Source organism: Cupressus sempervirens, chromosome 11 (assembly GCF_028749045.1).
Source record: "Cupressus sempervirens isolate cs-2001-9-10 chromosome 11, ASM2874904v1, whole genome shotgun sequence".
In the NCBI taxonomy this organism is placed as follows: Eukaryota; Viridiplantae; Streptophyta; class Pinopsida; order Cupressales; family Cupressaceae; genus Cupressus; species Cupressus sempervirens.
The window spans coordinates 605,552,020-605,575,097 of NC_143128.1; positions in this window are offsets into that span (position 1 = coordinate 605,552,020).

Below are 23,078 nucleotides of genomic sequence, written 5' to 3' on the forward strand. Positions count from 1 at the left end.
GATCACCTTTTCCAAGACATGAAGTTACACTTAAAGTTAACTTTTGAGGTATTAAGAAAACCATAACCCTCCTACAAAGTGCTTGGGTTTCTATAGTGTGAGTTTTATTAATCATATTTCAAACACTTGATTGGAATAAGATGACACAAATATGGAAATTATAGGTGGAATTTTTCTTCATAGCGATGGTGAAGCATACAAGATACAACTAACAGGGGAAGATATTGATAACTCTTCACACCTAATTAAATTGAGGCCCTCTCTATCACCTTATAAAATTCTATGACAACATGACATGCATCTTAGGTGAATGGAAAATTGTTTGTTATAATACCCAAAGCATTCAATCTCTAGGCTTGATGGACTAGCTCAATATGTAAATAGTGGCAATACAAGATGCCTTCACAATCCATCAAGAGTTGATAGATGTTATTTCTAAAAAAATAAATATAAGGTGCCTTTGATATATAGTTCTAGAGAATACACCAAAATATAGATCATGGTCACCATTCCAGGATGAAGGCTCTTCTAGTATATTGTCTCATTACTATTACCGATTGTTGTAGAGTTTTCTTACAAGTTTTCTCAATAACATATCAAGTCTCTTTTTTGATAGCCAACTATCTTTGATTCCCCTATGTATGAATTCGTAGTCAGGATGGTACATCTACCATGAATAGAGAACATTCTAAAAGCTTCTAGTGGACAAGTAGATGGCACAACCTCACATATTTAACATGATAAAAGAATTGAACATCACATAATTGATGGTTTAAAAGAAGTGAAAAGCCTCCCGATAGGTGAATAGACTACTTGTAGTATGGTATGGTAATATAAAGTCTTGGTTTATAAGTGCACAAAATGGGTAATTCCTCAATGATCACCAATATTTTTAAGGAATGCACAAGTAAAAGACATATGTTTTAGAATGCCTCCACCACTAAGTGATTATGAGTTCCATAACTATCAGGAAGTGGGTGTTGACACAGGTCTTCAAGTAAGTGACTAGGAGTCATCCTATTACCAATTAAATTTTTTGTAAGTCTATAGTAAAGGAGGGATCAACTATCAAACCCATGAGAATTAAGAGGATGAAAATAATGAATATTCATCAACGAAGATTAAAGACACTAATAGTTGAAATCCAAAGTCATCCAAGAATCAGTTATGAAAATTGATAAGATAAATGAGAGGCCAAAGAGATAAATAAGGGATGGAAAGTGAAGAGAGGGGTTCTTCTTCTTTTTGGGGGGTCTATAAGTTCAAAAGCCGAGATTGTAGAGAAGGAGTACAATTTGTAACAGGGGAAAGAGATTTTTTTTATGCAGATTGTTTGTAATAAAGGGATGGAACTGTACTATTTTTTTTTTCATGTTTCTAAAATAAGGAGGGATATACGTGTGCTTGGTCTTGTGGTCTATACATTTATATTTCTGATTTGGAAGGATACTGAGTCCTTTTATTTCTATTTTAAATACAGTCCTGTATTACTACATTGAATGTGATGTATGTAGTCTTGTGGTCAAGTACTCACATTCTCTCTCTCTCTCTCTCTCTCTCTCTCTCTCTCTCTCTCTCTCTCTCTCTCTCTCTCTCTCTCTCGTAATATGAAAGATTGGTTAGGTAGTCCTGTGGCTACTTATTCATCTTTCTCTTTCTATTTAGTTTTTAAATCTAGTAATCATATTCATCCTATGTCTATGGATGGATGTCAAAAAACCTTAGTACCTTCAAGTTAAAGGTATATCCTATCATTAAATTCATTGCAAATATGTAAATGAGGGACCTGTACCTCTTAATTTAGAGGATAGTTATCAATCAATGATAACAAATCTAACTGTTAGTGTGACTTGTCTTTCCTAAATGGGCATGCTGAGTTCTCATTTTTGTTTCTATTTGAAGGAAAAATCTATTTACTAACAATAAGTATGGTAATTAGACCCATAGATACCTTTTCTATATGCATATAATGTCTCCTAACACTTGGGCAAGTCCAATTTCATTGAACTCACCAAGACTGTCAGAATTTTGAATTTTTTCTCTTAGCTTTGCTAGTTTAATTTCTTCATAAGATTGGCATTTCAAGAATCAATCCCCAGTGAAGGGAATAATTCTTGTATCTTTAGACACAATTTTTAATATATTTCCCTCGACTACAATACTTGTTCCTTTTTCCTTATTTTCCAATGGTCAAGTCTCTTAACCAATGTTGACATTTACAACCTTGACATTCAAGTTAGAGATTATGCTTTTCCATCATCTATTATGCTATCAGGGAACCCAAAGTAACACATATTTCCTTGTATATTATTTTCCAAGGGTTATTGCCCTTTTTGTGGATAACTCAATTCTTTCCTTCATATTTTTTGGTGCTATAGAAGATCTCATGAGCAATACTATTATTATTTTTTCATATTTTTTAAATAAAGAGGAATATACATGTGTTTGGTCTTGTGGTCTATACATTTATATTTATGATTTGGAAGGATACTGAGTCCTTTTATTTCTATTTTAGGTGTAGTCCTATATTACTATGTTGAATGTGATGTATGTAGTCTTGTGGTAATGTCATGTTTTTGCATAAGAATATTTATAGATTCCTCTCTCTCTCTCTCTCTCTCTCTCTCTCTCTCTCTCATAATACAAAATATTGGTTAGGTATTCATGTGGTTTCTTATTCATCTTTCTCTTTCTATTCAATTTATAAATCTAGAAATTGTATTCATCCTATGTCTATGAATGGATGTCAAAAATCCTTAGTAACTTAAAGTTAAAGGTATATCCTATCATTAAATTCATTGTAAATCTATAAATGAGGAAGTTGTACCTCTTAATTCAAAGGATAGTTATCAATCAATGATAACAGATCTAACTGTTACTGTGATTTGTCTTTCCTAATTGTGCATGTTTCTCAGTTATGCTTCTATCCAAAGGAAAAATATTTTTACTAACAATAAGTATGATAATTAGACCCATAGATACCTTTTCTCTATGCATACAATTTCGGGCAAGTCCAATTTCATTCAACTCACCAAGATTGTCAAAATTTTGAATTTTTTCTCTCAACTTTGCTAGTTTAATTTCTTCATAAGATTGTAATTTCGAGCATCAATCCCTAGTGGAGGGAATAATTTTGTATCTTTAGACACAAATTTTAATATATTTCCCTCAACTATAATGCTGGTTCCTTTTTCATTATTTTCCAATGGTCAAGTCTCTTAACCAATGTTTATATTTACAACCTTGACATTCAAGTTAAAGATTATGCTTTGCCACTATCTATTATGTTTTCAAGGAACCAAAAGTAACACATATTTCCTTGTATATTATTTTCCAAGGGTTATTTCTCTTTTTGTGGATAACTCAATTCTTTCCTTCATATTTTTTGGTGCTATAGAAGATCTCATAATTATTTGGTTTAGATTCATGATTTATTTTCTTTATTCCATCTAGAATTATTTCTTCTCATTTGGTTCTCTTATTGAAAATAGGTTGATCAAAGTATGAGACCATGTTTCAATCATTGTTTTGTCACTGATGTTAAACCTACTACTTGCTAGCAAGAAAATTGCTTGGTTGATTTGAGTAATATCATTTGTTTAATTGATGAGGAGTATTTGATCAAATGAGATAACAAAAGTACCTAGAGACAAGGTTGAGTTATTGTATGTTAAAAGGAGTACAAAGATTAGTTAAGATAGTAATGATATAGTGCATTGATTATCTACTTAAGGTTGCAAAGGGTTGGATACATTGACAAAGTCTAGAAGAACAAATAAAGAAGAATTGAGTCAACCTAGCTTGATTGAGTGGACAATAGGTGTTGAGAAAAGTTAGTGCAAGTTGAGTGATATAGTCTAAGCCAAGTAAGGTTTAGTTGATGCCGAGCACTAGTAAACTTTAAGTGTTTTCTAAGTTAGCTAGTTGAAGATGAGTGGAAGAATAGTATGGAAGTCAACTAATTGCATATTGATGCCGAGTGCCAGTATTCATGTTAAATCATGGATTTGATGAATTCAGGCTAACTATTTTATTTTCTTGAATTTTGTGAAGTGTGTGGAAGATAACTATGATGAGTTGATGTCACAAAATTCATGGTAAACTATTTTGAGGTGAATTCAAAGAGGATTCAAGGAGAAGTTTCTAGAAGGGACTAAAATGAAAAGTTGGGTAGATTCATCGAATCCTACCTAATCTTACCCAACCCTAAAATGGATGATAGAGGATGCATGATAAAAGATCTTAATTTTCTATTTATAGAAATGACTGGTCAGAAGCAAGGTTTGTTCAATGTTCAAGAGCCTAAGTTAGAAAAGAGGTCTAATGTATTGCTTCATCCAGGGGCCAAACAAAAGAGACTGCTATTGGAAAGAAAAGAAAGAAGGCTTAAGGGTATGAATTTTTGAAGGGTGAACAAGCTATTAGAGTTGAAGTGTGTGAAAGAAAAAAAAAATGGAGGAATGAAATAGAGATCTATAATATGCAGGTGAGTTTTAATTTGTTATTAGATCAAGTCTTACTATTTATTTCTAATCATTGTAGCATTCTACAATAAATTATTTGGATTAAGGTTGACCTAATAGTCATTTGTAAATCCTTTAACCAGATGACATTCCAAGTGAATGATCTAAAGTCACCTAACAAGGCTCATTCCTTCCTAACAAGGTGATTGAAATCCTCTAACTAGGTCACATTTAAAAATGTGTGTTGTGACCTTCAACAAGGTTGCCCTTTCATAGGACATCACTTCAAAAGAGTGAGAATGAGTATCATGTTACTAGTGGTTTTTTCCAAATTGGGTTTTCGTGTAAAATCATTGTGTCAAATATATTATTGAATATGTTATGTTTCATTCTTATATTTCTAAAAGTTGATTTGACAATAACCTACAAGTTTAAGTAATTGTATGATCTAATGGATGCATGCATGATGAATATGTTTTATGGATTTGTGTTCACTAAGTTGTGAAAAGTTTTATTTGTACATCTAGTCCTTGAATAATTGATTCACCCTCCTCTTAGTTATTCTAAAGAATTCCAATAATTAGTATTAGAGCCATCTTCTTAAGAGGACTAGTTTGAAGGTACTAGACGCAAAAGATCAAGATTTCAAAAACAAAAGTACCCAAGCTTAACAGGGACAACTTTCCTGAATGCAAATTTTTTTTGAAGCTACATCTAGGAGGTCTTGGAGACTATGCACAATCTTCCATCACTATTGAGCATGTTGATCATACTAGATCCCTAACTACTAAATATCTAAAACAGAAGAAGGAACACAATTGGGCAATGTTGGAGATTGCCTCTACCCTAAGTTATGTTGAGTTTGATGACATCAAGGGTTTTGATAGTGCATAGAAGATGTGGGATTCTCTTCACACCATCTATGGAGGTGATTCAAATGTATTGAGAGCCAAATCTAAAAGTACTAGAGGTAAATTTGATGATATGAGGATGCAAGAAGGTGAGAATGTAGCTCAATATTGCTCTAGGATAAAAGGTGTTAATTCTATATGAGGGTCTACTCGTAAGCTAGATGAAGAGACTATATTAAGAAATTTTTTGAGAATAATGCTTCCCATCTATGCTATTATAGTTTCTACAATACAAGAACTGAGATGTATACCAAGTTATAATCTGACTCTTGAAGGTCTAGTAGGTAGGCTCACTACTTTTGAGCTATCTAATTTTGACAACTTCAAGTTTGATAATGTTGAATCTACTTTCAAAGCTAAGCTGTCATTAAATGAAACTAATGAGAAGAAGAAGAAAAAGGTAAAATATGTTTCCAATGAAAATGATATAGATGAGGAGGATGTAGAATAACTTGAAGCACTTCTAGCAAGGAGATTTCACAGAGGTAAAGGAAAATTGAATGGTAAGTTACTTATCATGTTTTTTAATTGCAATGGGGTTGGTCATATTGCTGCTAGATGTCTAGAGAAGAAGAACTATAGAGGTGGAGACAAGTACAAAAATAGAAGAGATGAGGACAAAAAAGATTACAAAGACAAAGGCAGCAAGTCTTGCTACATTGTAGAAGAGGAAACCAAAGATAGATTTGACGATCATGATGATGAAGTGGTGTATGTTCTAATGAAGTATGATTCTGATGTGGATGAGGCAACTACATTAGTGTCTTGCACAAACAAGAATGATAGATGGATCATTGATAGTGGGTGTTCACATCACATGACTGGAGATAAAAGTAAGTTCATAACCTTGAATTATTACAATGGAAATAGTCTAAGGTTTGGTAACAATGCACCCTGTCTGATAAAAGGAAAAGGTTCTATCAAACTCACTAAAAAGATTTTATGTGCCAATGCTTATTATGTTGAAGGAATTAACTATAATTTTTTGAGTATGTCACTACTAAATGGTTTAGGTTGCAAGGTTGAGTTTGAGAGCAACATTGCTAAGATATATGATACTGATAGAAAACTAATGGGAAAAGGTGATTAGACTAGAGGTAATCTATTCTATCTTGATATGGATGATGCTACTTATCTAGTTGTAAAATTTGATAATGTGTGGCTATGGAACAAGATGTTATGTCATGTTAATTTTGATAATTTGGTTAGAATTAGTATCATGAGAAGAGTTAGAGGTTTTCTTAAGATGAGGAAATATGAAAATATGATTTGCAAACAATGTTAGTTAGGAAAAATGACAAAGTCTAGTTTTAAGAGTAAGACTCACACTTCTAAAGGGATTTTACAGATTGTTCATATTGACTTGTGTGGACTACTTGGTGTGCAAAGCTACAAAGGTGATAAGCACATTATGCTATTTGTTGATGATTATTTTAGGATGATGAAAATTATTTTTCTAAAATAGAATTCTGACGCTTTCCAAATGTTTAAGTGGTACTTAGTAAGAGTTGAGAAGGAAACTTGTAAAGGTCTAAAATTTTTGAGATCCAAAAAAGGATGAGAATTCACATCAAATGAGTTTGAGATGTTTTGTAATGACATAGGAATCAAAAGATAGATATCTGCCCCTAGGACCCCTCCACAAAATGGAATTGCTAAAAGGAGAAACAAATATGTAATGGATTGTGCTAGGAGACTCATTATGGAGAAAAATGTTTCTATGAAATACTTGAGAGAGTTTGTAAGTACAATTTTCTATACCTTGAACTATTTACAATTCAAGAAAGGTACTCATTCAACACCTTTTGAAATATGGTATGGAAATTCACCTAATGTAAAATATTTTAAGGTATTTGGAAGCAAGTGTTATATTCTAAAATATTTTAGAAATGGTAAATTAGATGAAAAATATCAAGAAGGTATATTCCTTGGATATTCCACAAGAAGTAACGATTATAAGTGTTTAAATACTAACACCAACAATGCTGTGGAAAGTGCAAATGTGAAATTTGATGAATATAAAAAAGTACATGAGGACAAACCTATGAAGGAAGTAGAAGAATACAAATCATTTGTATACTTTTATGAAGGTATGCCTATTGATGAAGATGCTATAAATCAAGTTGCAAAACAATAACAAGTTTCAGTAACCACTGAGTCACATATAATGAATGTCGATTTACATTCAGGAACCAAATTGCAATTAGGTACTGAGTTATAGAAGGAAGTTGAGGCACACTCTAATTTTTAGATTAGTGTACATGAAAGAGATTTTGAGTTACCTAATAGAGAAGTACATAGTGATTTAGAAGTTGATAGACCAAATGAGGAAAACATACCAGAACCAAGATTGTCAAAGTATGTCAAAAGACATCACCCTCCTACACAAATTGTTGGAGATAATGATGCAAGACCAATGATAGGAAATTGGTTGAGAAGTGATACATTTTTTCTTAGCATGCATGAGCCTAAGATAGTGAAAGATGTCTTAGAAGACATGGACTAGAGTAAAGCCATGAAAGAAGAGATTGAATAGATTGAGAAGAATAAGATATCGACTCTAGTTCCTAGACTAGAAGAAAAAAATATGATTGACACCAAGTGGGTATATAGAAATAAGTTTGATGAAAATGGTGAAGTCACAAGGAATAAGAGATTAGTTTGCAAGGGATATGCACAAGAAGAAGAGAAAGACTATGGAGAAACCTTCGCTCCTGTTGCAAGATTGGAAGGTGTAAGAAATATGCTTTCTTACTTTGCATACAAAGGTTTCAAAGTTTATCAAATGGATGTTAGATCTATATTTCTGAATGACATATTAGAAGAAGAGGTCTATATAGAAAAACTAGAAGGATTTTTTGATGATAACAACAAAAACATGGTATGCAGACTACACAAATATTTATATGGTTTGAAGCAAGCACCAAGAACATGGTATGAAAGGCTTTACAATTATCTTGTGAAGATTGGATTTGAGAGCACTGATTAGAATAGAAATATGTACTTGAAGATAGAGAAAGGAAAAGGTATTTTACTATCAATTTGTTTTTTTATGATATCATATTTGGAGGCTAGGATACTTTATGTAAAGTTTTAGCAAATGAAATGAAGAAATATTTTGAGATGTCTATGTTTGGAGAGATCAAGTTCTTTGTGGGTTTACAAGTACATTAGATGAAATATGGTATATACATCACTCAGTCAAAATATGTAAAGGAGATACTAAATTTTTTTTAATTGGAAGATTCCAAGCCAATAAGCACACCTATGGTGACAAGAAACAAATTTTCAAAGAATGATGATTTAGCTAAGGAAAGTCAAATATTGTAAAACTCTATGATTTAGCTAGGACAAGTCAAATACTTAAAGGTATGAAGGAGGAAATCACTGAGCCTATGACACTTTATTTTGATAAAAAAAGTGCTATAAATATATCAAATAAACTGGTTATGCATACAAAGACTAAGCACATTGCAATCAAGTATCATTACTGAGAGAGTTAGTTCAAGAAAAAGAGGTGAAGATGGAAAACATGAATACAAAAGAGAAAATAGCTGATATCTTCACAAAATCATTACCTAAGGATGCTCATGAGCATTAACTGAAATGATTGACATATGCTAGACATTGATGTAGTGGATCTTACTTTAGGGGCTTACTAAAGTAATCAAAGAGCTAGAGCTACATATTAGATAGAAGCTAGGTGATAGAGGGAGAAACTAAAAATATTCTTATCTACATATTAAGATGACAAGTCTTTGGCATTATTGTCAAAGAAGGAGAAATAAAGAGAGGAGAAAGAGAGAGAAATTTCCATTATCAAGTTAAAGATAATGCTTTGCCACTATCTATTATGCTATTAGGGAACCCAAAGTAACACATATTTCCTTGTACATTATTTTCCAAGGGTCAGCTGTGGATAACTCAATTCTTTCATTCATATTTTTTGGTGCTATAGAAGGTCTCATAATTATTGGTTTTAAATTAATGATTTCTTTTCTCTATTCCATCTAGAATTATTTCTTGGCACATGGATCTCTTGTTGAAAATAGATTTATCTAAGTATGAGAATGTGTTTCAATCATTGTTTTTTCACTGATGCCAAACCTACTACTTGCTGGTAAGATAGTTGCTTAGTTAATTTGAGTAATATAATTTTTTTTATTGATGAGGAGGATTTGATCAAATGAGATAAAAAAAGAACCTAGAGACAAGGTTTAGTTGTGGTATGTAAAAAGGAGTACAAAGATCAGTTAAGATAGTGATGATATAGTGCATTAATTATCTACTTAAGGTTGCAAAGGGTTGGATACATTGATAAAGTCTAGAAGAAAAAGTAAAGAAGAATTGAGTCTTCCAAGCTTGACTGAGTGGATAGTAGGTGTCAAGGAAAGTTAGTGCAAGCTAAGAAAAAAATTAGTTGGAGCTAAGAAAAGTCAAAATTTAGTGTATGCTGAGTGATACAGTGTAAGCCGAGTAAAGTTTAGTTGATGTTGAGCACCAGTAAACTTTAAGTATTTTCTAAGTTATCTAGTTGAAGATGAGTGGAAGGACAATATGGAAGGACAATAGCATATTGATGCCAAGTGCCAATATTTGTTCTAAACCATGGATTTGATGAATCTGAGATGACTATTTTGTTTTCTTGAATTTTGTGAAGCATGTGGAAGATAACTATGATGAGTTGGTGCCAGAGAATTCATGGTAAACCATTTTGAGATGAATCGAAATAGGATTCAAGAAGAATTTTCTAGAAGAGACTAAAATGAAAAGATGGGTAGATTCATTGAATCCTACCTAATCCCACCTAACCCTAAAATGGACAATAGAGGATAAATGGGAAAAGATCTTAATTTTCTATTTATAAGATGGCTAGTCAAAAGAAAGGTTGGTCAATGTTCAAAAACCTAAGTTAGACAAGAGGTATAATGTATTGCTTCATTTAGGGACCGAACATAAGAGACTTCTATTTTAAAGAAAAGCAAGAAGGCTTAAGGGTATGAATGCTTGAAGGGTGAACAAGCTATTAGAGCTGAAGTGCATTAAAGCCAAGTAGAATGGAGGATTGAAATAGAGATTTGTAATCTACAAGTGAGTTGTAATTTTTTATTAGATCAAGCCTCATTGTTACTTTATAATCATTGTACCTATTTAGGGTAAATCCTTTGGATTAAGGTTGACTTAACCATCATTTTTAAATCCTTTAACTGAGTGACATTCCAATTGAATGATCTAAAGTCCTCTAAAAAGGATCGCTCCTAGTAGGGTGGTTGAAACCTCTAATGAGGTCACATTTAACAGAGTGTATTGTAACCTTTAATAGGGTTGACCTTTCATAGGGCATCACTTTAGAAGAGTGAGAATGAGTAGCATGTTATTGGTGGTTTTTCCCAAATTGGGTTTCCATGAAAAATCATTTTGGCAAATGTGTTATTGAATTTATTATGTTTCTTGCTTACATTTCTGCAAAATTGATTTGATAGTAACCTACAAGTTTAAGTGATTGTATGATCTAATGGATTCATGCATGATGAATATTTTTTTATGGATATGGGTTAACTAAGATGTGAAAAGTTTTATTTGTATGTTTGGACCTTGAATAATTGATTCACCCCCCCTCTTAGTTATTTTAAAGAATTCCAACATCTCTTGGGTGATAACCCTAGATTCCCTTGTCCTTTTCTATAACTTTGGCATACTTTCAAGATGAAAATCTTATTTTTAATATGGAAAGATAGATATATAGCAATCTTTTTCACAGACCACAATAAACACCAATGTTTCCATTTTTGTTAAAACTTGAATATTTAATAATGTAGTACAAATATAAGTACATGTTGATAAGCTAGATCTAGAGGTAGTCCACTTGTAGGAGCTTTTACAATATTAGGGTAATTCCCCTTGTATAGTTACTAGGATTCCATTAGATGCCTCTATTACCAATGGTCATTCTCCTTCCCATGATGCCATTGTGGTCACAATTCTTATTATCAAAATGAATACACACCCTATCATAGGTTCCCTGATATTATTCGAATGATCATTCAATTTTACCTAACAAATGTCCTAGCTCCCCACCTCATCATGGGCCACCATCTTGATGGCTTTTTACTAGTGGTATTCATCTTACACCTTTATATTGGACCATCTTAGGAGTGGATTCAAAATGTCCTTCCTCTTCTAAATGGTTTTCTAGATTAGCCTTGATAATATCTTTGTGCTAGAAGGGAAATGAGGCTGATGATAATGATCTAGATGGATGGAATCTTCTAGATTGTAAGCCAAATCCCATAGAAGTTTAGGAAATAAGGATGATCTAGAACCTTATCCTCCATTTGCTACTACTATGGTTGGATAGGTATTATATGCCTCTAGGGAATTCCCATATATTTACTTGATTGTTTCTATTTTTGGGCATTGTCCACATGTTAAATTGGTTTGTGTTCTTAGGGAAAGACCCATTTGAATCTTAGGGAGTGAGTTTAATTCCCCTGATACTTATAAGTTTTTTATTATTTTATACTTATGTTTATAATTTAATATATTTGGTTAGGCTTTTATATAAAAATAATAATAAGAGAGAAAGGAACAAGGGGAACAACTATTAAAATGTTGTAACCCAGTCTTACACCTAATGAAAATACACAAATCTCTCTCATTTAAACACATCAATGTAATTAAAATTTCTATGTCACTCTGTTTAAATTTTCAAAATATTTCGAAGTAGCTGCAAATATTTAATTCTATGGATTGAGCCCATTTTAAGTCTTGACGTGCTCAAGTGAAACTTCATTCATACTATCACATTAATCAATTAAAAGTCCATTTCCATGACATAGCCATCGAGATGATTTCCTTCAAGCTCTCTTAAAACCAAAACCAATTTTATTCTTACAATAGATAGATTAAGGTAGAATTTATTTAGAGTTACATTGTACTATCAAAATGAATTTCATCTAACTTGGATTTTTGGAATAAACTAAATTGTAACTAAACCATTTTTTACTTACCTGTGAATCAAGTTGATAAGTAGGAGATAATTTTCAAAGCAATTCAAATTGTGATATTGCTATCAGGATTTAACTATGTGATTTTTGAGTCAAACTCATTGACCCATGTTTCATGAGTAGTGATTGAACATGATTCCATCTCTTATGAGAATAATTGGAACACTTAGCACTCATTAGATCTAGGTGATTCTCACAAGGGTGAAGCACTGAGACTTCCTGGGAGGTCACCCATCCCAGTACTACTCTAGCCTGAGCATGCTTAAAAACCACGTAGTTAAATCTTGATAGCAATATCACAATGTGAATCAAGTTTTCAAAATGAGTCGCAATCCTTAAATGAAAATTTTCAAATGTACCCATTTAATTTTTAGAGGGTATAGAAGTGAAAAACCATGATCCTAATTTTGGCTTCCATGATATTTAGGTAATCCAACTAATGGTCTTAGACCAAGTCAACACATTTATTAACATAAAACCCAATAGTAATACTAGATGATGTTTTTTTTTGAGATGTAGGATATTATGAGAATACTAAATATTGTTGAGTGATTTTCTAATATTTTATGAAATTTAGATTTACAAAGAAACTATATTATCCCATATGGAGTTCTATTCTTATGTATTTAGCTGATAGGCTATTTTCTTGATGGATCTCTACTAGAAAACTATCACGTCATCATTAGAAAATGACCTGTGTCAAAAATATCCTTGACCATTATGTTGGTGGTGAGTTTTTTGATGGGTATTTGGTTGCATGAAAAGACATAGGAGTAAGTAAAGTAAAAAAATTAAGGAGAGGGATGGTAGATTAAAGTAGTTCTAACCAAACTATAGGACCCTTAATAGTTCTCATCTTCAGAGTTAGTGAAGTGATTAAACATTTTGATTGCAGTTAAGTGAAAGTGAAACAAATCATATATTTGTCTTCAACTACTCAAAATTGTTCTATAGTATTAAGCCATATAGAGATTTTCCATGTTTGGTAAGGATTATTAAAACTATCAAGTATTTTTTGTTTCCATTATAACAAATATCTAAAGTAACTTGGAGCTCAATCAGGTAGCTGCACTTAGTTTGAGCTTAAATAAGATTACCTTTCTTTGGAAACATGATGATATGTGCTCCATTAAAGAAGAAATGCTAAAACCTGTAGTTAGAAATGACCTTATTGTAAATAAGTGTTACAGAATTTTTTCACTTGAAAATATATTTTGTCAAGGTCCATGTAACAAAAAGACCCCAAGAAGCATTATCTTAATGAAGCTTTGATTTCCATCTCAATTTCCATCCAAAAGAAATAATCACAAAAACATGTTAATTACTATTTACATCATTAGGTATTTAACTAAAAATTTTATTAGTTAAAAAGGGAAACAAAATACATTGTCCTTGAATGACTAATTTAGAGGTAGTTATACATAAAATTATTCTACAAATCCAAATCAATATAAAGGACATGGGAGTAGATAGAGAATAATTCACAAGACATCCCTCACTATATCACCAAATACTCACAATATAATCTTCATCAAGAGATACTCTAGAGAATAGGTCCATGTAATCATACATTACCACAAGTAAATTATTAAAAAAAATTAAGACATAAATTATAAGAATTTTCTGTGACAATAATTATATTCAAGGATGCTTCTAGTGAGGAAGCTGATAATTATATAACATTGATAAGGCTAAAGTTATAAAACTTTATTTTTTACCTAGTTTCTTCCATAGATCCCTAATTTTCCTTAGCATGACTTTCTTCTTCTTCTAGTTTGAAAAACCATAAAAGTTATCCTTCACGGTAGATAAGAATCTCATGTTAAGTATATTAGAATTTAATAACAAAGAGGATAATCTCTCCACTACTTTACCACTGAGATCCCCATGGTGGGAAGTAGCTGAAATAGGTAGAGATGCATTAGCCTTCTTCTTCCATTATTTTATTTATATTATCAACCTCTTCATAGCTACTTCTATGGACATGACCATAGCTTATGAAGCCTTGAGAGACTCCACTAATATATTCTCACTCTAGCTACCATTTTCCATATCTAATTCAAAAACCATTATCTTTTACGTGGCCTCCTTCTCTCTAGAAATACCACTCACAACTTCTATCATGACCTCTATGAGTTTTTCATTTGCAAGATTACCACCCCTTCCTTGGGCTCCTTTATCCAACATAACATGATTAGCTAATGATGGTTTAGATTTACTAACCATGGCAAGTTATTAATCCAAATAGACACTTTCTCAAAAAAATTAGTCTCATTAGATTTTAGATTCTCATTTTTCTCTAATATATATCTTAATTATATCTCTTTGTCCATCAAACAAGCCTTTGGATCTTCCATTTCCAACTTAATCTTTTCTAAATAACTTAGTTGTTGTACATTACTCCGAAAACATCCCATGCATTTTTCCAACTCAATGGCTAATTGGTATGTAGTACACATGTCGATCAATTTGAATGCTACCAATCACAAGTATGGAAAAGAGTTGTATGCAAGGAAATATAACAACTTGATTGATTTGAAGAATCATTAATGCATATCAAAGCTACATTATAACCAAATTAAAAGATTCTTATTATTCTTCAATGCAGTTGTTGATAGCTATCTCTACATGATAATTATCTTAAATCTATATACTAATCTTGGATATTGAAAATTCACTCCATTCAAAAAAGTGGATATGAGTTCAATTTATTCTATTATATTCATTGGAAGATAAGGAAATGTGTACCAAATTTATTCAAAATAAAAAATTTGAAACATGTCATTTTCCTCTATCTACAAAATTACAACTACCTACTATTGAAGCTAGTATTCATTACCAATTAGGGACTAGGGGTCCCATAAGGGGAGATTAAGATCTATTTTTGAGGAGGGGGATCTTCCTATTGGTAGTGGGATAGAATTTCTCACGGGGTCCATTACATGGCTTGACCACCTCCTATGGTTCTATAAGACTGTTGGTTGTAACAATAATTGAATGCTTGATCTTTTGGTGCAATGACAACCTTGACTATTCTAAAAAATAGTATTAGAGCTTCCACAAGTTTGAATCTATGTATGCCACTATGAGTAACACTACGAGAAAATATTACTAGCAGTGGGCAAGTATACCTTATGGGGTTTATGACATGGCTTAACCCTCTCCTATGTTTGTATACCACTAATAGAAATATTGATATACATAGACCAACATTTGTTCGTTAAATTAAGGCATAAATACAAGGATGTAATAACTGAAAGATCATAGTGGAGGATTTAACTAACCAACCAAACAAAGATCCCCAAGCATTCATCACTTACTAATGCATATTTACCATCTAGGTGATTATTCATACAAGGTTCATTTCATTAATCCTATTACCATTGTATTTGATGTTAAATTTAAATCCCAAATACTAGTTCTTAAATCATTAAGCTATACAAGTTCATTTCTAGATAAATGTACCATAATATATGATACATTAGATAACTAAAACCAACAATGTTCAATCTTTGGTCTGTTATGACTTGAGAAGGTACAAAACCCAAAAGGGTATCCAAATCTTTAATTTACACCCACAGAGTCCAAGAAAAAACACTTATTATTTTTCATACACCAATTTAGGTTCAATCATCATTAGAACTAGAATTAGCTATTATACAAACATTCTCCATGAAAAATATGAATGTTAGAAATAGGAAATATTGAGAGGAGGGGATCAGTATCCCATAAAATATTGGCCAACTATGAATATCTTTAACAATATTTAAACATGCACATATAATCAAACTAAAAAATAAATATAATAACAACACAATGCAACTCATAATGCCAATATTTTTTAACTAGGGAAACCATGGCCAAGGTAAAACCTCGGTGGGGATGTTACCCACAAAATGATCAACTAATCAAAAGCATCTTGTGAAAGATATTGATCTTGTTAGGAGTCTATTACACCCATATAATGTATTTGTGCTTGTTCGAGGATTAAGTCTTGTCAGAAGCCTAAATCCTATTAGAAGTTGCTATTACAATTAAAAAAATAGTAAGATGAGCCCCTCAAATATGTATATATCATGATATATTCTATATACAAAAGGTATAGATACTGCCTTTTCCATGCTCTAATAAAAAGTTTGCATCATACAACAATTTCATTTTGTCAAAAGACATCTCTTAACTTTGCACATAAAACCATTTCCTTTATACCAAACTATTATGTCCTATTGTCCTTCAAGAATTCACATGTGTCCCAAAACATCAAATATTTTAAAGCTGAGTTAGGATTAATTGTTGATCTCAGATTGGTTTTGACAAGTGAGTGTCTATACACTTAAGTCATTTACTTAGTTCATGCTGATTAAGTAGTATATGTCGAGCACAACATGTATAAGATAGAGCATGCTGAGTCCATAATGAGTGCCAAGTCACTCAAGTCCTGAGCAGACAGTGTATGTTGAGTGATTAAGGAGCCAAGTAAGCAATGCATGCCAAGTCATTCAGATATCAAGTCACAATATAGAAATTAGTATATACTGAGCATCAAAGACTTCAGATGTCGAGTAACACAGTTTTGTCATAGTTATTTGTATTGGAACAAAATACTACGTAAACCATTTTTTGAGTTGACTTACACATTAAATTATGATATTTTGGTCATAAGTACGAATCTTAAGTTGGAATTCCTATGAATTACATGCATCCAATTAGGTAAAGGGATGATTTAAGTTGAAAAATGGATGAATCATAGTCATTGATTCATACCTAACCTTAAGTCACCTAGGCCTTCTTAAGGAAGATAAACCCTAAACTTTCTACACCATGAAAGGGAATGAATGAATGATCAAGGAGAGTTTTGCATGCACAAACTAGGACATTCATGGTGACCAAGGTATAATGATCTGAAATTACATTGCAGAATCAGTCAAAGGAGAACAAAGGAAGAAAATAGTGAATAATAGAGAGAAATCTAATCAAGAAGGATCAAGAATACATCAGTTTAGAGGTGATTTGTCATTAGGAAACAAAGTACTAACCACAGGATCAATGTTGAGACTTTCTAACAAGTGAATCAGCTAAATCTCTTAATAGAGTAGCCCTAATAGGTTATTTTGAAATCCTCTAATAAGGTGCTTACTTTATTGTGAGTTGAAGTACTTTAACAAGGCACACTTTTAATAGGTCTTTGAAATCCTTTAATAGGGTAAGACCTAATAGTCTTTGTAAGCCTTTAATAGGGAAAACCTTTCATAGGGTAGATCATTTTTCATGATCAAACATTGTAACCTTTATTAGATACACTTTATTACTGCAGTAGTGAATATTTATGGGTGTCATCCCCACCCTAGTTTTGCCTTCTCATTGAAGGGTTTCTAGGTAATCATATCTGGTGTCATATACATGTGAATGCTTACTTGTTTACATGATTTAGATGTATGTGTTTTACATGGTATTCTAGTTTACTTATTGAATTTATGAGATGGATGTGTGGTGAATGTTTTATGGGTCAAAGTTTAAAGCACTAATTCACACCCCTCCCCCTCCCCCAGAAGTTTACCTTTCCTATTGTCATTCCAACAATTGGTATCAAAGCATTGTTCTTTGAAAGTGAAGCTTTTCAGCTTTGAGGAAAGATCTTGGAAATGGAAGTCTACAAGTTGTGAAAGATTATTGAGAACCAAGAGATTGAAATACATCTCATTCTACATCAGTTGAATGAAGCAAGAGAAAATTTAAAGAAATCTTTAAAGGGAAGAAAGGAAATTGCTATTGAGGAGAATGACACACAATACAAAGAGATAGACACTACTAGGGTATTTTCAAATGGAGACTCCAATGAATTTGATGTAGTAGTTGTAGACCTAATGGAAAAGAACATAACCCTAGCTGAAGAAATTAGAAATATCAAGTTAAAGCCAGAATCACAAGCTATACTACTATGTGAGGCCATTGAATAGAGAATGAAAGCTATAGAAGACAAAACCATGATTGAAGATGACCAGAGTTTTGACCAGCCAATTGGAAGAGAAATCATTAGAAGTAACTATGATTGCTAACATGAAATTGGAAATTTTGGGTCAAATGATGAATGCCAAGGACATTCAGATAACAACATTGAAGTTGTAGAATGAGAAATTGAGCAATGAGCTAGAAAGGGAAAAGGAATTTATTGAAATTCTTAATAAATTTAGTGAAGCCATCAAATACTTTGAGCAATTGATGAGATCCCCTAGATTCAAAAATGATACATCTAGACTGGGATACACAAGTACTAAAGAAGGAGAATCATCCAAAAGTGCTGAAAAAAGGAGCAACAAAGGTAAGAATTCCAAACCCACTGGTCATAATTGTGGTAAGAAAGGACACACTGCAAATGTATGTATGGGCAAGACTGTAAATCATAATGTCAAGCAAAAGAGCATGGGTCACTGTCATAAGTGCAACAAACAAGGTCATCAAGCACATGAATGTAGAACTTAGACAACGCACACTCAAAGATTTGAAGGATATTGTTACAACTATTAGAAATATGCACATGAAGCTTTTGAGTGCAGATCCAAACCCATGTGGTCATCAAACAAGCAAACAGAGGTAAAGAACAATGGAAAATTTTATGATTGGGATTATAATACAAGGTATAGTTGTCACTATTATCAAGAGTATGGAGATATTCCTGATAATTGTATAAGAACACACTTCATAAGTGATTGCAAAAGGTGGTCGAGTCAAACCACATGTTTTAGTTATTTGAAGATTGGTCACATCAATTGATATTGTCCAACAAGGTCAAAGGCACCAAGTTGTGAGTGCAATAAAGGAAAAGGCAAGGTAGATATTGAAAATGTTAGAAATGAAATGAACAAGACATGGAAGAAAAAGGAGGATTGCAACACATCAAGTGGAGAAGGGATAACTTCACCCAATGGGTCAAATGGTCACAACTCGTCAAACTAAGAAATCAAGAGGTATGTGGGACTAATACTCAATAGTTATATCTTACATCAGTTCCAAATGATTTAGTTTTGAAAAGTTTACATAAGCATGAATAAAGATGCAAGGTGTTATTAGGAATCAAAGAAAAATCTTTAAGTTTTTCATGTTATTGTCGAGCATGAAAAGTCTCCTATGATTGCCAAGTGAAATGCTAGAGGATGTCAAGCTAATAGATTGGTTAGTTGTAGCTGAGCTTGTAATGGTTTCCAAATGAATGGTAAGACTAGTGGATGCCAAGTGAGCCAGAAATTAGTTGATGCTGAGCTTGCTACTATGTAAGCTCTCAATATTAATTGTAGTATTTCAAAGGGGCATTTGATTTATTTCTGCTCATTTAACACCATTCAAAATCAAGAGAGAGTAAGAAGAGCTAAAGGAAATTTGGAAATTGCACCTGAAGTGTTTGCAAGAGATTTGAACAACTATTTGACATTATTTCATCAGATTTTGCAAGGTATTTATCATGTGTTGAGCTACACTATTTCTAATTTTGTAAACCCTAGTTTTGTAAAATGGTGTCTAGTTCTTTGAAGGTAAAAGGTGTAGAGGGAAAAGATGTTTGAATATTCAATTGGTTAACAATGAGGTAAACTATTTTCAAATCCATACCAAACATAGCATACAAATAATATCTCTCTAATGTGTTATCTATGACACCACTGCAAGTTTTAATGATTCAGGGTGTCAGAAAATGTTATAATTATAAGATTAGTAGTATTGGTGACATGGAAATTAGAGAAACATATAATCAACTATGTGAAAATAGTGTGTTAAGAGAAGAATTCAAGATTGTAGAAAAGAAAGGGTTAACTCGCACCTTAGATTTCCCTAATGTTTTCAAAATTTAATGGATTAGGATTGTTTTGAGTAGGATTCATGATAGTTCATTGTGGTTAAATAATGGTCCAATCAAAATATCAAAGAGAATAATTCATAGGTTAAAAAGGTATCCAACCATAGATCAGCCAAAGACTATGAGAAGTGAGTCACAAGAAGTTATTGAAAAGAATATAGGGGCTATATGGAATAAGAGGGGAATGACCATAAACACCATCACAAATCCTCTAATAGATTTTACAGTAAGGATAATTGCATATAGTTTTTATCAATCAAGTAGATTGAATAGTGTACCATATATTATAGTGGATATGGGTTACAATATTGTGAAGAAGGATCATACATATGATCTTGTTGAGCTATAGCTACAACAATTGATCGAAAACCTAGGAGCAATAAGGAAAATAAAGAGTGATCAATGTAAATTTAGATATATTTTTATATGTATCTTCTTTTATGTTCATAACACATTTCCTACATTTGGAATTGTGGCATGGAAGACAAATAGGTCTATTGTAGTTCAAATAAGAGAGTTCATTAAACAATTAGGTCAAAATTTTGAGTCAGTAATGACTAGTTACTTTGAGGACTTCAAGCAATTCATGAAGAAGAGATTAAGGATTCTATTGTCATTAGTGGAAAAACATTATGATGATGTTTTTTTCCTAGTTGATGCTGATTATACATTTTTTCAAGTAGCAATTCCAAGAGTAAGATGGATGAAGCCATTAGGCTATGAAATTAATGTTGATGAGGCCTTTGCAGCAATAACAACATTACTTGTAGAAGAAGTAGACAAAGATGCGAAAGCTTTTGGTAACTATGAGATGGCCAAATCTAATATTATTATGGAGTTAAAGATTGCCTCTTTCATAAAAAAGAAATAAAAATTGGTAAAGAAACTCAAAGAAAAATTTGGTGAATGTGCTGAGCAAGATGATGAAGAGGAAGAGGATGAAGAAGAAGAAGACACTCATATTCAAGCACCACTTGAATTGACACAAGGAAAGGGTGAAGATTAGAAAGAAGAAGAAATAGCGATTGTAGAAGGTGTTGAGGAAGAAGAAGCCAAGGAAGAACCTATTCCTACTAATTAGAAGAAGAGAAAGTCTAGGGCACAAATAGTGACAAGAGCCAAGAAGGTTGCTAAACCAAGCCGGCCCAAACCCACAAGAGCTAATACATGCATCACTGCACAAAAGGATAAAGAGAAATCCAAGCCTACTGAGCAAGGAGGTAGAGAACAAAAAATACCAAGGAGAAAATACATTTCTTAGGCTAAATCTGATGAGAAACTAAATTTGATGACAACATCCAATTCCAAGTGGTGAGTCATAATCTATCTTCAAATCTAGACAACCTATGTGAGAATGTTAGAAATAGTGTAGACTTGTTAGGATTCTCTCACACTGATTTTGAAAATCTAGGAAAAGTTGAAAAGAATCAAATGGAGGAGGAAATATATGTCATGATGAATACTTTCAAGAAAGCTCCTCTAGAGATTGCCAACTCCATACCTAAAAGCCTATATGAAAGAGTTGAGCAAAAATGATACTATTGTTTAGATACTGAAAGGAAAATTAGAGAAACTACCCTTGTTCAAGTTATGCCTAAACTTAACAAGGCACAAATAGCTAAAGCCATAAAGAAATATGTTGTTAGATTTGTTCATAAATATAGAGCATTCAACATATTGCAGAATAACATAGAAGATGTTGTAAGGAAGTATACACATATGTGGAAAGTTACATATGGGCTAGCTATAGTCAAAGCAGGAGAACAAGAGCCTATTGAGGTTAAAGATGATGAAGATGATGAAAATAATGAAGGCATAGTTGAGGGAGGTAATAACATGAATGTAGATGATTAGGCAACAACTGAGAAAGAGCAACAAGAAGAATATAGTGTACAAGATACACAAATGCCAAATGTTAGCTCTCCTCAAATAACAAGTGTGAGTATTGAAACTATCATAGTAAATGATGCTTATGATCTCACTACTTAGAATATCAATCCCTTAATAGAGGAAGATTTGAAAAAGATACTTGATCAATCTAAACTACAAGCTAAATTGTGTGACAACCTTGTATTGGTGACTGTAGATGAGCTTTAAAAATTAGCGACTAACACTACAAGGGAGGAGGTGAAAACACAAGAACCACCTATAATTACCCCTGAAGTCACTAATGTATAATCTTCAAATAAAGTACCAAAAGTTACACTAGAAAAGATTGATACAATTGGAGAGGATAAAGTGGAAACTCAAGCCACTACTAAAACACATAGTCAAATAGGTTAGATAGATTCATCTACACCTCCAACACAAGTTCAAGGTGCAATTCAAGGTAATCTAGTAGAAAAGGACAAGACTGAAGAGACTGAGTGTTGGGTGATGCGACGTGCTCCCCTACCCATAGGTGGCTAATTATGTGGTGTTCCATGTTCACTAACAGTCATGGCTTTTGGTGCAACGGAAAATGGGCCCTACAAGTGGTATCAGAGCGAGGTTGTCTTTTTAATTATCCTCTGCAAGAAAGTCTCACGGTTAAGTGGGAGTCTCACGGTTGAGTGGGAGCGATGGAAAATGAGGGTAAGCTGAGGGTTGACAAGTTTAATGGGCAGAACTTCCAGTTATGGAAGACGCAAATGGAAAACTATCTATATCAGAAGGATTTATGGAAGCTGTTGGAAGGCAAAGCCAAGAATCAGGGAACTATGTCAGAGGCTGAATGGGATCTTTTGGATAGAAAGGCACTTGAAAGCATTTGATTATGCTTGGAACCATCAGTGGCATTTAATATTACAAAAGCAAAGACGACAGAAGATTTGATGAAAACCCTAGCGACACTGTATGAAAAGCCCTCCGC